We start from the raw sequence: 16,341 nt of genomic DNA, 5'->3' as shown, positions 1-16,341 counted from the left end.
GCATGCCGGTAGCCTTGTCTACGGAAGAAAGCCTGGGCTCTTCAGCCGTCATCCAGCGGCTCCCTGGGATGTGACCCGGGCGCCCTCCCAGCCTCCTCTCTGTGGGTGCAAGTGGTGCCTTTTGCTGTCCCTGCAACCTCACGCAGATGGCCCCGCCCTGGGAAGCCTTCCTACTACGCGGCAAACCTTGGATCCCTGCATGCCTTCTCTGAGCCTCCCCTAACCTTCGTGCCGCGTGGACGGGATGCACCCTTCTGTCCTCTATGTGCACTACAGATTGACATCTACCTCCCTACTTGCAACAGACACTGCTTCCTCCTGTTGCAGGCTGATGCCTTCTCCAGTCTCAGACTGAGCCCTGACCCTGGTCACACCCTGGGCCCTGACCTTGGTCACACCCTGGGCCCTGACCCCAGTTACTCTCTGGGCTCTGGCCCCGGTCACACTCTGAGCCCTGACCCTGGTCACACCCTGAGCCCTGACCCCGGTCACACCCTGGGCCCTGACCCCGGTCCCTCTCTGAGCCCTGATCCTGGTCACACTCTGGATCCTGACCCTGGTCACACTCTGAGCCCTGACCCCAGTCACACCCTGGGCCCTGACCGCAGTCACTCTCTGAGCCCTGATCCTGGTCACACTCTGGATCCTGACCCTGGTCACACTCTGAGCCCTGACCCCAGTCACACCCTGGGCCCTGACCGCGGTCACTCTCTGAGCCCTGATCCTGGTCACACTCTGGATCCTGACCCTGGTCACACTCTGAGCCCTGACCCCAGTCACACCCTGGGCCCTGACCCCGGTCACTCTCTGAGCCCTGACCCCAGTCACTCTCTGGGCCCTGACACCGGTCACACTCTGGATCCTGACCCTGGACACACTCTGAGCCCTGACCCCGGTCACTCTCTGAGCCCTGACCCCAGTCACACCCTGGGCCCTCGCCCTAGTTATTCCCATAATACCTCTCTGAGACCCCATTGGGCCTGGCCCCGTACTATGTGTGGAAGGTGCATATGTAAGCAAGGCAGACCAGAAGCCTCTCCTTCCGGAGCTCGTGGTCTGCTGTAGGAAACAATGCTAAGCTAGTAAATACTCCCTGGGTAATGGTTTCTGTGTGTAAGTTAAAACTAGATTTAGCTGTATTTGACAAAACACCCAGGTGGCACATTTTAGAGAAAACAGGCATTGTGACTTTTACTTGGAAGGTATCTGAGCTTGGTGATCCAGCACAGCAAGGTGGCTCTTCGGTCCCTGCGGACTCGCATGGCTTGCTGGTCCCTACTCCATCACGGTGCTCACGCGCCAGGATGGCTGCAGGACTCCTACCACGGCACTCACGTTCCAAGTAGCAGGATGAAGAGGAGGGATTAGGAAGGCACGTCCACTCCCTTTGAGGATGCTTCTGCGTGCACCACATTCCGTTGGCTGGCCTGGGACCCAACGGTAGGACCCAGTGCCCCCAGAGGCTGGGGAGGCTGTGCTGAAGAAGGCATGTTGGCAGATGTCGGTGAGGCCCGGAGAACAGGTGGGGGAGGGGCTGGCAGGGAATCTGGGCTGAGGTTGGGGACCAGCAGCCTTCACCCCTACTGTGGACTCAGGAGTCGGGGCCTGAGAGGTGACGCCTCCAGGTCCATCTGCCTCCATGGCCCTCATGCGCACTTCAGCCTCTGTGGCTGGACCCTGTGCTGCAGACAGGGCCACGGATGAGCGTGATGGGACAGCGGGTGCCTGCCTGCAGGCCGTGGGCCAGGTGCACGGGGAGGCCGGGCAACGCCTCAGGGAGAACGGAGGCCCCAGCTGGCCTTGAGGGCGGGGGCGCTCCTGCATGGAGGGGCCCCAGTGGTCCTGAGGTGCCCTCCTCACACCTGGGCTGGAAGCTGCCGGTCTTGGGTATGTGCTAGGGTAGCCCGAAGAGCCTCTAGGAGGGTTAGCCAGGAGCCAGCCAGAGCCAGAGTGCCCTGGGGAGGAAGGTCTTCGGGAGCGCGCACAGGCAGCGGGAGGACGGCCAGCCCCTTGCCCTGCGATGAGGCTGCAGCTCCCCGGCCGCCAGCCTCAGAGCCCGCCCTGCTCGGACACTGTCCCCGGGCAGCGCAGACTCTGAACCCAAGGGAGCAGGTGGGTGGTGAAGTCAGGGCTGGGGTCTCGTACCAGGTGCCCGTGGGCCCAGCGGGGGGGTGCCCTGGAGCACGGGCGTCCCTGTGGAGGGAAGGGGCCAGGACAGGGCTCGGAGGACCCTGCGTGGGAGGTGGAGTCGGGGCGGCGACAGAAGGAAGGAGCTGCCCTGCGGAGGAGGTGAGCCACGAAGGCTGCAGTGACAGATGCCAGCGGAGGCTTCCAGAAGGACCCGAGGGGGCTGAGAGGAAATGGTCCTGATTTGGGGCGTCTAGAAGGTGACAGTTGGCACCAGGGGGATGTTGCTGTGACAGTCTGTGGCTTGACTGCAGGGCCTCGGTGGTATGTTCCAGAGGCCCGAGTGGTGGGGATGGTGTTCACTGGAGCTGCTGCAGCCCTGGTACAGATGGCAAGCCTGAGAGTCTGGGGTGCATCGAGGGGTGACGTCCAGGGCAGGCCCGGAGCCCGGTCTCAGGACTGCAGCTTCATGCCCGGTCCCTGCCTGGAGCTGCCGCACCAAGTGAGCCTCGTGCATCCCCCGGAGGAGCCGCGGGACCTGCGGGCAGTTGGGCAGATCCGCTCTGGGAGGGTGGCTTAGACAGTCCCTGCGGCCCTCCTGCTATGTACGGACCAGATTAACGTATAAACCCACGGTTTAAAATGTTTTGTTGCTTTGCAAAGAAGCCAAGGACCTGGTCTTGTTCCCTATCCGCCATCACCTCCCCTGCTGCCCTCCTGGAAAGTGCTGGTTTCAGAAGCCAGTTCAGGGCTCATCTGAGATCCCAGAGATGCAAAGGCCCTTTGTGCAGGGAAGGGGCCAGTCGGGCCTTTGGGCTGCCCACTGCACGAGGGGCCCATGTGACCCCACAGTCCAAGACCACTCATATGTGACGGGACCACAGAGCAGAAAGCCGAGGAAGCAGGAGCAGGTGCAGAGGTAACAACGGAGGCCCTGTTAGTGGGCCCCACTGTGTGCCCAGGTCCACACTCTGTGTCCTCGCCCCCGGGCCCCCGAGGGTGACTGTGCTTGGAGCCGGGTCCTGGTGGAGGTGATTAGGGCAGAGGAGGTCCCGGGGGCCCTCATCCAGTCGGCCGATGTCCTCGCAAGGAGGGGAGAGCGGGACACAGACGCGTACCAGGGAACGACCACGTGAGGACACGGGGAGGGGACGCCGTCCACCCGCCAGGACGGGGGCCTCGGGGGTGTAGCCCACCCACGTGTGGGTCCCAGACTCGCAGCCGCCAGGGCCGGGAGGAAACCCGTTTCTGCTGTCTCAGGTGCCCAGCCTGGGTTCACTGAGGCGCCGAGCTGGCTGACACAGCCCCGGAGGGATTGCAGCTACTGGAATTAGACTTGTAAGTACGTAGGTCCTGAGAAATATTTTAAAATAAGAAATCAAAAAAGTGAACAATAAGAAGAGATTCTCAAAAGTGACCAAGTGGGTCTGAAAAAGATCACCTCTAACTTTTAGACACAAAATGGAGTGTGGACGGCCGTGCATCGGGGCGTCTGGTCACAGAGGAGGTGGCAAACACTGGAGGGACACCAGAGTGCAGCACGGGCTGAGCCGGTGGAGATGAATGGTGGAATGGGGCCCACTGGGGCCCAGGAGGCCAGAGTCTGGCGCAGGCCAGGCAGGTGCAGGGGGCGCAGGGACACCGCACAGCAGAAATGCGACAACTGCTCTGCCGGCCACGTGTGGAGACGCCGTGGAGCACCACGGTCGGCACGGAGGGGATCTTGACCCACGTCAACCACAGGGGAAAGGGGAGCCCGGTGAGGCCTTATCTGCGAAGTGTTCCAAAAATAACCATGGGCGTAGAGTCTCATTTCCAACAAAACCACCCGTCAAGGACAAAGACAAGTGCAGGTGCTTCCATGCCAGTGGGAACATGGCGGGCTCACCGGCAAGAGGCTTCCCCTAGTGGAACATCTGAAGGATGGAGGAGGTGACGCTGGAGGGAAGATCTGTAACACAAGGACAGAGAGCCAAGAAATCAGTGAATACGTAGGCAACTCTCAACTAAGGACTGTGTGAAATAATAAAGTTATTTTTTAATAAAGTAATGGTTATGACAATGGCATCTAACTTTTGTGGGGTTAAATTGTTAGACCCCACAACCAGACGAGGATAATATATTAGTTGAGAAAAGTTGCTAGAATATTCTCATCTCATATTGTTTGCAGGGAAGTTAAATATGGATTAATTTTAGCTTCTGTTAGGAATTATATATGGTAAAAACTCAAGGGCTCCTTCATCAAAATTTAAAACGTACGCTGTGCAAAAGACAGGCTACTCACTAGAGAGCAAATATTTGCAAGTCACATATTTGACAGAGGACTTGTATCCTGTACAATGTAAAGAGTTCTCTTTGTATCTGTATCTTGTATCTGTACATGTAAAGAGTTCTCTAAATTCAACAGTAGGAAAAACACTTCAGTGAGAAAACGGGCAAAAGATTTGAGCAGATGCTCACCAAAGAAGATTTACGACGGCCCCTTGAGCACCTGAGAAGACGGTCAGCACCCTGGGTGCTCAAGAAATGCAAAGTAAAACTGTAACGACGTTTTGCTGTGCACCTGCCCCAGAGGCCGGAGGGGGAGACCCATGGACCTGGGGGGCCTGGGCTGTCCGTGCTTCCCCCACGGGATGGCCACACTGAAAACCAGTTTGGTAGTTTCTTAAGTATGTTGCCCAACAGCTGCACACCTGGCGTGTGAGTCACCGCACACACAATGTTGTCAGAGCCACGGCACTGTGGCAGGACAGGCGCCATGGTGGCCAGGGTGCGGCTGCAGAGGGCCCGCCGGGCAGTGGTGTGCAAGTCTTGGTGGCACTGGCTGGAGGACGTGGCTGGATCACCCGGGGTTGGCCGTGTACACAAGGATCCAGTGAGATCTGAGGTGAGGGTCACCTCTGGACCAGGAGTGTTAGGGTGTCTAACTTCCAAACCGGTAAAAATGGAATGAGAACGCAATGAAGCAAACACAAATTCTTACTGAACAAAAAAGGAAAAAGGAAAAAAAAAGAGGTGACAAAACTAACGTGGAAGGAAAAACATACAGCGAGTGGAAAAGCGGGCAATCATGCCCGTAAGCACACCTCTGCACATGGGGGCAGCGCCCACTGGATGCAGGTAAATCGTCTGATTGCAGGAAAATGATCTCTTTGCCATTGACAAGAGGACAAGGATCAGGTGAAGACGCACCGACAGCCTGGCACGAAGTCTGCACCCGCGGTGCAGGGGGCAGAGCTGCTTACAGACGGAATGGACGTCAGGACACATGTTCGTCAATATTAGTAAAATAAGAACGAATTAGATGTGGTGAAGAGTTACTCTGTGACAGGTGGCACTCGTCGTGAAGATGAGAACCCTAACCTGTAAACACCTGGTAAAAAAGGTCGAGATGAGGTGCAGCACGACTGTCCCTCCCCGAGGAGCCCGATGTCGTGGGGAGGCCCCAGCGGGCGCTCGGGGGGACCGGGGCTTAGGGAAGAGAGGACGCTGGGCCTCCCCGGCTCTCAGGACCCTGACACTGCGCCCAGGGACGTGCACGGCATTAGACCACAAGTGAGATGCACAAAGTCTGTTGAGACTTCAGAGAGTCAGTAATGCATGAAACATGCGATTTTTAGAAAATGCAGTTTAGAGAAATGCGATTGTTGATGTAAGCAGTAAAAATAAATAAGTGTTTTTGTATGTTTGGAAATTTCAAAAGACTCCTAAATAACTCAGAGGTCAAAGAAGCCATCAGCGGGTGTGCGAGTTACTGGATGTGTGAAGACATGATTGAATAATAACAAAACACGGCACGTCAGACTCGGGGTGGGGGGGGGGACCTTCAAGCCCGAGATGCTTCTGTCGCCAAGTCCGCAGGCTGCAGGCCGGGGGTTACTGCACGAAGGTGCCGCAGGGACAAGCAGCCAACCCAGAGAAGCTGGAAGGGAGGAGCCGGACACAGGCCGAGCCCCGTCGTCGCAGAGTCTCCTCGATGCCAGAAGTGGTCCCTGGGGAGACCTCGCAAGTGGACGAGCCACTAGTGAGGTTGGTCCCGGAGTGGGGAGGGGGGAGGCCAAGGGTGGAGACTCAGGGGACAAGCGGACGGGCTCCTGGAGAAGCACAGCCGGCCCAGAGCGCCTGGCGGGGAGCACCCAGCCCTCGCGGCCTCTTAAGTGTGCTCCCCGCCCCTCCGCCCCCAGACCGCAAGGAAGAGGCCCGGCCTCTACAGACGTTTCCAGAGAGCAGAGGAGGGGAGTTGCCAGCGTTGTGATGCTCAGAGCCGGCCGGTGGCCACGGAGCTCAATGGCCTGCCCATCCCAGGACGGCAGGTGGCCGGGGCCAGGGACAGCATCAGGTGTCCCCGCGGTGTCCCCGCCTGCCTTCCCGGAGCCCGAGGGGCAGGAGGACACACGCGTGTGCACGCTCGGGCTGTGTGCTGGTAAAAGTGACCGCGCTGCGGGACACTGAGTCGCCCTTTCGGCCTTTGCCCGGCGCTCTCCCCTGCTGCCCCTGCTGCCTGGCCACCTCCCCGCCACACACGCAGTGTCCCTCAGAGGACAGTCCCGATTCCTGCCCCCGGGCCCACGCCCCGTTCTCTGCCAAGTAGGACGCAAGCTCCACGGGCAGGGCTCCCTCCGCACCCCTGCCTGGTGCCTAGGATGGTGCCCGGTGCCCTGTGAATGTGCTCCTGGGAGTCCCTGCACCCCCGGAACTGGGGAGGGTGGGACTCCGCGGGTCCCCCGGAGGGGAGGGAGGCCTGAGGAGCTAAAGCCGGTCCTGCAAAGGGCAGGGCTAGTGGCCTGCAGACCGCAGGGAGGGCAGGAGACCCTCGGGGCTGAGGGCCCAGCCCAGCTGCCCCTTACTCTCCCTCCCCCCTCCCTCCTCCTCCCTCCCCTGCACTTCCCCTCCCTCCTATCCTCCTCCTTCTCCCTCCCTCCTCTATCCTCCTCCCTCCCTCCCCTGCACTTCCCCTCCCTCCTGTCCTCCTCTCCCTCCCTCCCTCCTGTCTTCCTCCCCCTCCCTCCTCCCTCCCTCCTCTCTTCCTCTTCCTTCAGAAGTCAGTTGAGCTTCACAGGTGCTCAGGTTCTGGGGTAGTTTTCTCATGACCGCGACTTGCCCTTTTCCATTCTCTTCTCTGTAAAATTAGGGGTTGGGGTTGGTCAGAATCTCAGATGTGCTCGCTGGGTGCCTGGCAGCGTCAGGGGCCAGGTTCAAGCTGCCCAGGCCCGAGTCATCCCGGAGCCCTGGCCAAGGGAGAGGGAGCCCTGAGCCCTGGCCGAGGGAGAGGGAGCGAGCCTCCCGAAGGCCCCGGGGAGAGGGGGGATTCGCAGGCTGGAGCCACCCGATGCTCCTGAAGGCCGCTGCCTCTGGACCACCCTGACTCAGCCCCAGGGCGCCCGGGAGGCTTTGGGGTCATCTGGGCCCCTTCTCGGTCATCTGGGCGGCGGGTGTGTTAACCAGGGAGCCTGGGGGGGGCCCACTGCTCACCCCCCCCACCCCACCCCCCACCCACCCTCCCGGCCTGCTGAGCCTGCTGCGGGGGGAGGGGGGGCGTTGGGGGGGTGGCCAGTGTTGGGGGCAGGGAGGGGCAGCTGCCTTTCCATCTGGCGGCTGAGCGGGTCAAATAGCAGCAAGTGGATTCAGTCGAGGCCTGAGTGTGTGACACCCCTGGGCGCGGAGAACACGGGACAATCTCATTTTCGTGATCAGATTGTTATAGATTCTCTCCTCCATCTGCTGAGAGATGTAAATGCGGATTGTTCTGGGTGCCGTGGGGGACAGCCGTGGGGGCGGGGGGACCCTGTGTGCACTTGGGTCTCAGGCCGGGGCCCCAGAGCCTTGCCCTTCCCCCTGCGCGGCTCCAGGCCCCTCCAGCCCCCCAGGTCCCCCCCAGCCCCCATCTGAATGAGTGCCCAGCAGAAAGATAACCCTGGGCGGAGATTTTTTTTTAATAAATTTATTTTTTTATTGGTGTTCAATTTGCCAACATACAGAATAGCACCCAGTGCTCATCCCGTCAAGTGGCCCCCTCAGTGCCCGTCACCCAGTCACCCCCACCCCCCACCCACCTCCCTTTCTACCACCCCTAGTTCGTTTTCCAGAGTTAAGAGTCTTTCATGTTCTGTCTCCCTTTCTGATATTTCCCACTCATTTTTTCTCCTTTCCCTTTTATTCCCTTTCACTATTTTTTATATTCCCCAAATGAATGAGACTATGTAATGGGCGGAGATTTAAATCAGTCTGCTCCGTTTGGAGTAAGTGCGGGGTGACAGCAGGGGACCTCCTCCCGCCTGAGGGGAGCCAGTGGGAGGGGTGGACAGGGCCGGGGAGCCCAGCGGCGGTGGGGGTGCTTTCCCTGCACGCCGTCCATCTCCGGCCCTGGAGCCCCCGCGTCACACATGGCCCTGACTAGGCCCCTGCAGCCCGTGCAGGGCGTGCAGCCCCACCTCCCTGCCCCACGGTGCCCTTGGCTCCTCGGGGCAGAGGCAGGTCAGGCAGGCCTGAGTCCAGGCTGGCATGGCCGTAGCCCAGCTTCATCATGACTGGGGGGCCCCGCTCCTCTGAGCCCGCCGGGCCGCGCCTGGGGTGTCGGGGACACGGAGGGCCATGCCTGGTCTCCGGGCTGGCAGTGGGGGCGTCCTCGGATCGGGGCACACGGGGCCTGGGGTCAGGCTGGGCCGCTCGGGGCTGCTTGGCTGGAGTGAGGTCCCGCAGGGGCGCCCCCAAGGCTGAGGAGGAGAGGTCCCTCCCAGGCAGAGGCCGCGTTCCGCCTTGATCCTGAGGGAGTGCAGAGTGGGCGTGGAGCCCCTTGAGCTGACCCCTCACCCTGGGCTCCGGGAGGCCAGCAGGGCGCCGGCAAACAGGCTGGGGGGCGCGGCTGGGGGCGGCCCAGCCACCGTGCTCCTGTCTGATGGGCCAGGGACAGGGGTGCCCTTGCGGCCCAGAGGGAACATGCGGCCAGACAGGGATAGAGGGTAAATCAGCCTGGCTCCCATCGCTTGGGAAAGGCCTCCCAATGGAGGGCACTGGGACTGCTTCGAGAGGCCAGGAAGATCTCAGAGCTAGAAAGGCCTGGCCCCCAGGGTGCGGGGCCCCCCGCGTGCGGTCCTCATAGAGCCCCCGGAGGGAAGACGCAGCCACTCCATTGCACAGGTGAGGAATCTGAGGCCTTAGAGGTAGAGATGTCCAAGGTACAGGAAACACTCGAGGAGCATCTGCTCACAGCCCGGGGGCACAGGCACAGGCATGCCCGGGGGGGCGGTGAGCTTGGGTGCACAGGCATGGTGCACGTGTTGCGTGTGCGTGCGTGTGCACCTGAGCACTTGCTTGCCTACTGGGGCGGTGTTAGGAGCACACAGGTGGAATTGGTTCATTTTCTGGACGTGGCGCCAGCCAAGTGGGCACAAGGGCTTTTCCGGGGGGCGGCTGGCTCTGCCGCTAGCAGAGGAGGGCTGCAAGGGATGTAGGAGCTGGGCATGGGGCCCGAGGATGAGCGGCATGCCTAGGCCCCGACCTCCAGCCTCTGAGCTGTGCACCCACCTCCAAGGGAGGAAGGGGCGTCGGGCTGCACCTCACAATAGCCAGACAGACCCTCGTCCAGGCGGGTCTCCAGAAAGGCCCAGACCCTGTTCACAAGTGCTCTGGAGCCACGTCGGGGGGCCGGCCCCCAGGGCCCTTTCTAGCCCAGCTTCTGCCCGACAGCTTTGATTCCCAGACTGAGCTTTGGAGAGCTGTGCCAGCAGGTCCAGAGCATTCCTGAGCCCCGGCCAAAGGACAGGCAGATGGAGGGAGGGGGCTGGACGATGGTGGCCTGGAGGACGGAGAGACCCCCAGAGGCTCTCGGGGGGAGGCAGCCGGCTGCAGCCTGCCTCTGGAGGCAGCACCTGGCATCCTGCCCAGCCCAGGTGTTTAGATGCATTAGGCCCGCTGTCGAGGATGCTGCAGGCTCACAAAGCACCTGCCACGCAAGGTGGTCCCGCTCAGCCTCACCCCTGCAGGAGAACTCAGCAGCTCCCCTGAACCCACCCTCGCACGGTCCAACTTCGCATGCTTCAGCTGGGAGGGCCGCGGGAACACCTAGCTCCTCTCCAGGGAGGAGGTTCCCGATCTAAGGTCACCCCCTAAGTGGGGAATTGCCTCCTTCGGAGGGGTGACGAGGGGACGTCACCCCACAGCGGGGTGATTGGGGGTGGTGCGCGCGTGGGAAGGTCCCATTCAAGATGGAAACAATGCAGTTTTTAAGTGATGGGGAATCTGGGCTTATTTTCAGCAGCTGTATGCAAATTACATGCAAATGAACCTATTTCCCTTCCAGTACCTGTGGCCCAGAGCAACCGTGTTCTGGAGGACCAGAGGCAGCCCAGCATCTTGTCTCGTTCACAGCAAGAATCCCCTTCTGCAAAAGCTGTACTGAGTAGGGGCAGCTGCTGCCGTTTATTTAACAGATGAGGACGGCCCCTGGGGGCAGACAGTTCTAGCCCTAGCTCTGTGACTCCGTGTGTGTGACCTTGAGCACATCGCTTTGTCTCTGCTTCTCGTTTTCCTTTTCTGTAAAATACGTATCAGTAATGCCTCAGAGGGCTGCACGTGAAGCACTTAGCACAGTGATTTGTCCTGGTGACGGTGGTGGTGGTGGTGATGGTGGTGCTGATGGTGGTGTTGGTGTTGAGGATGGTGTTGGTGTTGAGGTTGGTGATGGTGGTGGTGGTGGTGATAATGAGTCTACTAAACCAGGCATGGTACAAATCACTGGGAAAATGGAGGAAAGAAGACATCTGTCTTTGAGATGCTCATATCTTATTCAGAGGCCCCCCAGCCCCCACCTCATGTAGGGCCATCATCTCAACCTGTGTCCCTACCCTCTAAGCACTGTTGGCCTCGATCCCTAAGAGCCCCACTATTCAGCCTCCGTCCACTGTCACCTCTCCTGTCAGTGGGGACAGTGGCTGGTCTTTTCCAGAGCCCCTGCCATGTCAAGAGGACCCCCCGCCCAGGCAGGAGGGCAGCACAGGGGAGGCTGAGATGTGGTCCTGGCTCTGGAAGTGCCCCCACTCTTGGCCACATGGCCTAGCATGCAGGCCCACACTGTGATCTGTCCTCCACTTGGGCTGCAGCCCTGCTGGGTCTATACCTTTCTCTGAACGTCAGAAACCCACCCCCCCGTCTTCATCTTAGGGACCTGCCTTCCAACTGGCCTCCAGCTCCCCGAGGGAGGGCACAGTCCTGCCCCTCTCTGCCATTCTGGGGGTCGGCCCAAGGCTGAGTGCAGAATGAGGGTGCAGGCCTTCTCAGAGCTTCCCATGGGGCGGTGCCGGCTGTTGGAGGGCCTGGGGCACCGAGCTACCACAGCGGGAGCTCCTGGAGGGTAGCCCGGCCCCTTATCCCCAACTCTTGGGCCCAGTGCCCTCCACAGGGGATTGCTGTCTCCCCATTTTATAGATGGAACTGGAAGTTGAGAAAGGCTGAAATCATGCACCTGGCAAGTGGTGGGCAGAATTTGAATTGGGGTCTCTGAAGGCTGGGCTCTCCTGGGTCCCTCGGAACTCCCGATGGAGCCAGCCGGGCAGGAGAGGACGGATCTTCTATATGCTGCCGGGAGGGGCCGGAGGAGCATGGCCACGGAGAAGGAGTGCAGACGGCCCCATGGGGCAGCCCCCCGCCCAGCCGCCGTGCACAGACCGGGCTCCTGAGCTTTCTGGAGGCTCAAGGGATATCCGTCTGTTTGTGGCCTCGAGCTGGTGGGGCAGTGTGGAGCGGGGTGGGGGCTGGACGGGCAGGGGCCCATGGGGGCCTGGTTGGCCAGTGAGGCGGAGGCGAGGTGGAGGAGGGGCGGGGGCCTCTGTGCCAGGCCGGGTGCGTCCAGCTGGCCGAGCCCTGCCTTCTGCAGACAGACGCAGGTTTGGTTTCATTGAAACACCTCAGCCTGCCAGGCCTTCGGGACCCGGGCCCACGGCGCTGTGGCGCTTTGTGCCAAGAAAGGAGGGAGAGGAGACACAGAATTGTCCTTTGCTCAGCAAAGAGCCAGGAATATCTGCATGAAATCATTCCCGTCTTCTGGAAATGGCTGGGCTCTTCCCATGCAACCTTGGGTCCAAAGGGGCTGGGGTGGGGCAGGACCCGGGACCCCGCCATGTCCCGCCTCCCGCCAGTCCAGTCACTGAGCAAGGTCACCCCCAGCCTCAGCTGGGCGGGTGCCCGGTGTGCGACTTCAGAGCCCCTCCTGTGACTGAGTCTGCCCCCCCCATGAGCAGTGCCCACCCAGTCCGGTCTCCCTAACCTCCCACACCCCAGGGAGGAGCTGCGTCTGGTCTGAGGCCACTGTGTGAGCGACTGGGGGGGCCCAGGGCGGGGGGAGGGGGCGTGTGCAGCTCTGCACCCCTCCTACGGGGCGGGGCGGGACCTGATGGCCAGTGAGCCTGTCCCCGGTGGCTCAGCCGAGCTTCACACCTGGGCTGGGCGGGAGGCACAGGAGGCCGCGTGCCCCTCCTGCAGGTGAAGCAGCTGAGGAGCAGGGAAGTAGGGGACCTGCCCCATGCACAGAGGAGCAGGGTGGGGACTCGGTGCCAGGTCACCCCAGGCCTGCCTCCAAACCATTGTGTACAGGAGTGACAGGGCAGGGACACGGCCCAGTGTCCCCACGAGCTCTCGGTGGGGAGGAAGCAAAGCTTGGACATGGCCTGTGGCCTGAGTCCCGGCCGAGTTAGTTACTTGCGGTGAGACGTTGATGAAACCACGTGCAGTGTCTGAGCCGTCCTTCCGCGTCTGGACGTGGCTCTGTCCCAGGCCTGGGGGACGTTAGGTGACACCACTGCCTGTGGGGAGCTCAGCACACGCAGGTGCCCCTTCTTGCAGCGAACACTGCTGCTGCCCGCAGGTCAGGGCGCGCAGGGGCCCCTGGGAGCACAGGCCCAGAGAGGCTGGGCGGCGGCCGCGCGCTGCAGCGCATCGTGAATGTGCCCCCAGGACGGCGAAGCAGTGTGTCTGTTTACCTCCCGACAGCAGGAAGGGAGGACAACAAAATTAAACTAAATAAACCGCCCAGACATCCCACGAGCCGTCGGCGTGCGTGCCCTGCAGGTGGAACGCGGAGCCAGGCGCCGAGGAGGCGCCGAGGGACATGAGCTGCTCCCCTAAGGAGCCAGGGGCACGTGTCCGGGCAGGTGCGCTCCGGGGCCTGCCTGGCACTCGCAGGGGGCAGGGGGGTGGCATCGCCCCTGCACGGACGGCCGTGGGCTGTGCCCCAGCTGGACGCACCGTGGCCGCCGGGGCTGCATGGGGCCCACCCGTGGGGTGTGCGGGGGCGTGTGCGGGCGAGCCCGTGCCCCTCCTCGTCCCTCAACATCCGGGAGGACCAGCTCTCCTGTGGCGATCGCAGCTCTTCGGGGTCTGGCATCCCCGCTTCGGCCGCAGCTGGTGGAGGCACGGCTGGCAGAGAAACCCCGGAGCAGGTATCACGGGTGAGGTGCCCGTGAACAGGGGGTCGGACCCACCAGAGGCGGGGGTGGGACGCCTGCAGCTGATGACAGGTGTCTGGGCGCCCCCAGCCCCTCCGTGTGTGGTGCGCGGGCCACAGCGTTCGCGTCCTGTGCGTGGGCTCCGGTCCATCAGGTGGGGCCGCCAGCCCTCGGTGGCCAGGCGCCGACCCGGGCCTGGGGGGACGGGCCCCTCAGAGGAGGGCAGTGAGGGAGGCTGGGGCTCTGCCCTTCCCCACGGGAGCCCTGCCCGAGGTGGCCGTCCAGTCTGGCTCTGCCCGCCTTGCCTGAGTCCCCGGGCTGCCCGGACCGTGTCCCCCGCCCAGGTCCGCAGCTGCTTCTGGAGCAACAACGGGCTCATTAACGATGCCGTCAGCACACAGATGAAAGGCTCTCCAGGAAAGCCGCGCTCCCGGGACTGTGAGGCCCTCGGCTCCCCGAACCCCCCCCACCCCGGGCTCCTCCTGCCTCCCCCTCTGCCTGCACCCCTGCTGCCCCACGGGGCCCACGGCCGGGTTCACTCTGCACCAGCGGGCTGCTGGGGGCGCTGCTCCCGTGCTGGGACCCTGGGACCCCGCCTGGCCGGCAGCCCCTCTTAGAGGGGCCAGGGCGGAGGTTGAGCCTCACGAAAGCTGTGCGAGCGTCTGCGTGGACCAGGCGAGTGACCCTCCTGCTCCCGCACCTCCACCAGGAGCCCATCCTGCCGCCCGTGGCGGGGAGCAGAGGCCAGTGGGCGTCTGGGACAGCAGCCAACACCCCCATCCCCACATCGCTCCTCCGTCTCGGCCGTGCCCCCCCACACCCCTGGCTCTCATCCTGTCCTCCCCTCCTGGCCTCTGCCAAGCCCTGCCCACCGTGGAGGTCTGGGAAAGCATCACCCGCGCCTCTGTCCCCCAGACTTGGTGCTGCAGGAGGAGCTGTCTGCCCACGGGGGGCTCCGTCGCGCCCCGTCCCCCAGCTGACCTCGGCGACCCCAGGTCTGGACACCCTGCTCTGTCCGCTTGCCCCAGCTCCCCGACGGGCCCAGCCCACTGCCACCAACCCTAGGTGTCCAGGATTTCCTTTGCTGGGCTCCAGACAGCACGTCTCGGCTGCCTCCCCCTCCCCCCCGGGAAGGTGTCAGCACAGCTGCGTCCTTGCGTGCCCTTCCCAGTGTCGGCCTCAGTTTCCACCTCAGGCCCCTGGAGCAGCCGCCTCCGCTGCCGTCCCTCCTTCCCGCCCCTTGGAGCCCAGGCTCCGTGGACGTATCTGGTCGAGGATGGGCGCCCGTGCGGGGCGGGCAGGAGGAGCCGCGGTGTGAGCGCCGTCCGGCCGCAGCGGCTCCCGGCACCCACGGGCACAGGTGCGCGGCTCGTGGAGGCTCGGCGGGCGGACGGATGGGCGCGTGTTGCGGCCACTCGGGCAGCGGACCTGGCGACGTGCCCGCTCACCCTGTGCCCACAGCCCCCAGGCAGGTAGCGGGTGCTCCCGGGAAGGCAGCAGGGCTTGGGAAGAAGAGTCGGGTCGCCCGGCAGGAGGAGGGATTCAGACGCAAGCGGCCTCTGCCTCGTGTAGACGGCATCTCCCTGAATCCTCAGCGGGCCCCGGGGGTGGCCCGGGCTGCATGTGAACACGGCCAAAGTGCAGCGAGGCTACAGGCCTGTCCCCCAAGTCTCACCTGCCTGCAGCCCTGAGAGCGGGGGGCGCTCGTGCCAGGGCGTCGGGCTTGTAGGCAGTGTCACCGGACGACGAGAACCATGGATTTAGGGCGTTGGGATCTCAGAGCAGCAGAAGCTTAGACGCACGTCCAGGGACGGGGAGGCTCGCTGCGGCGACGGCGGCGACATACGGGGGAAGCCCGGACAGGTCTCAGTGTCGTCATTTTACGGTCTTTCTTCAGCATGTGACTGGTGCTGACACCCCGTCGCTCACGTGGCAGGTTCATGAGGGTGTCACACAAGAGCTTGCGCTGAGCGCCTCCTCGCCTGACACCCTGCTTTGCGGCCGCGCGGCCGAGGAGCTTGCCCCGTCCTGCCCTCCGCTCTCGCCTCCACACGCGCTTCCCCAAAGTTTGCATTCGTGATTCCGCTTTTCCATACTTTATAATAAACTTTTGTATTATTTTAAACAGACGGTGTTGGTACAGTGTGTTGATGGCCACGTGATGGATTGTCTCCTTTTGCTTATTTTTAGCTGCATAAACACGAAGCCGTACCACGTGTGTTCTTCCAAGACGTGCCTTTGACACTGAACTCTGTTTCCAAGACTCGTCCACGAGCTTGTGCGTAGCTGTGTGTCCTGTTTCTGTGCATAGAACTACCTGGTGTGGCTGTGATCGAATTTATTGTCCTCTTCTCCTCCCGAGGGGACGTAGCGCGTCCCCAGCTCTTTGGTCAGAGGCACAGCTGCCCCGAGACTGTGTCTGCCTTGCGGGGAGCAGGGCTTCTCTGGGTCAGTGCAGGGGGCCGGGATCACAGGCTCCCCGGGTGAGCGCTGTGTGGACGGCTCAGCTCTCTGGGTCAGTGCTGTGTGGACGGCTCAGCTCCCCGGGTGGGCGCCGTGTGGACGGCCCGCTCCCTGGGTCAGGCTGTGTGGATGGCCCACTCCCCAGGTTGGTGCTGTGTGAACGGCCCGCTCCCCGGGTCAGGCTGTGGACGGCCCGCTCCCCGGGTCAGGCTGTGTGGACAGCCCGCTCCCCAGGTCAGTGCTGTGTGGACGGCCCACTCCCTAGGCGGGTGGCTGGTTTCCCAGGTGGCTGCCGGTCGTCCGTTCTCGCGGT

The 16,341-nt window shown here is 62.5% G+C and overlaps 1 protein-coding gene across 2 annotated transcripts in view; it reads left to right on the top strand.

Annotated features, from left to right (window-relative positions):
• TSNARE1 (t-SNARE domain containing 1) overlaps positions 1-16,341 on the top strand; it is a 145,972-nt gene that overhangs the window by 103,480 nt on the left and 26,151 nt on the right. The gene's annotated exons all lie outside the window — the stretch shown is intronic.

Source organism: Canis lupus, chromosome 13 (assembly GCF_003254725.2).
Source record: "Canis lupus dingo isolate Sandy chromosome 13, ASM325472v2, whole genome shotgun sequence".
NCBI classification, from domain to species: Eukaryota; Metazoa; Chordata; class Mammalia; order Carnivora; family Canidae; genus Canis; species Canis lupus.
This window is presented reverse-complemented; position numbering and strand designations above follow the sequence as displayed.